Source organism: Nematolebias whitei, chromosome 3 (genome assembly GCF_014905685.2).
Source record: "Nematolebias whitei isolate Nwh7 chromosome 3, NemWhi1, whole genome shotgun sequence".
NCBI lineage: Eukaryota > Metazoa > Chordata > Actinopteri > Cyprinodontiformes > Rivulidae > Nematolebias > Nematolebias whitei.
In genome coordinates, this window is record NC_056500.1 from 2,921,368 (window position 1) to 2,921,740 (window position 373).

The 373-nt window shown below is 38.6% G+C and overlaps 1 protein-coding gene across 1 annotated transcript in view; it reads right to left on the reverse strand.

The window, feature by feature from the left end:
• mast2 (microtubule associated serine/threonine kinase 2) overlaps positions 1-373 on the reverse strand; it is a 35,311-nt gene that overhangs the window by 19,457 nt on the left and 15,481 nt on the right. The gene's annotated exons all lie outside the window — the stretch shown is intronic.

The window sequence follows — 373 nt, forward strand, 5'->3', positions numbered from 1 at the left end:
CCCCCCCCCCCCCCCCCCCCATGAGAGGGGATTCCCTGCACGTGCAGAGCATGTGGGTGTTACATGCTTCACAGAGCAGTTTTTGGAGGAGGACATCTTGAACCTCCTGGTAAACTACTGTTGTTTTTAACGAGCCGTGTTAAAAACACCGCTCAGGAAAAAAAACATTTACTGCAGCTACGTTTTTATTACAAAGTTAAAAAAATTCTTCCTGCGTAAATGTTACAACGTGGACACCTGCGGTTTATATTCAGATGCGCTCTTTAAACTCTTTAATTCTTTAAACTCTTTAATTCTTTAAACTCTTCAAACTCTTTAACTCTTTAAACTCTTTAATTCTTTAAACTCTTTAATTCTTTAAACTCTTTAAACT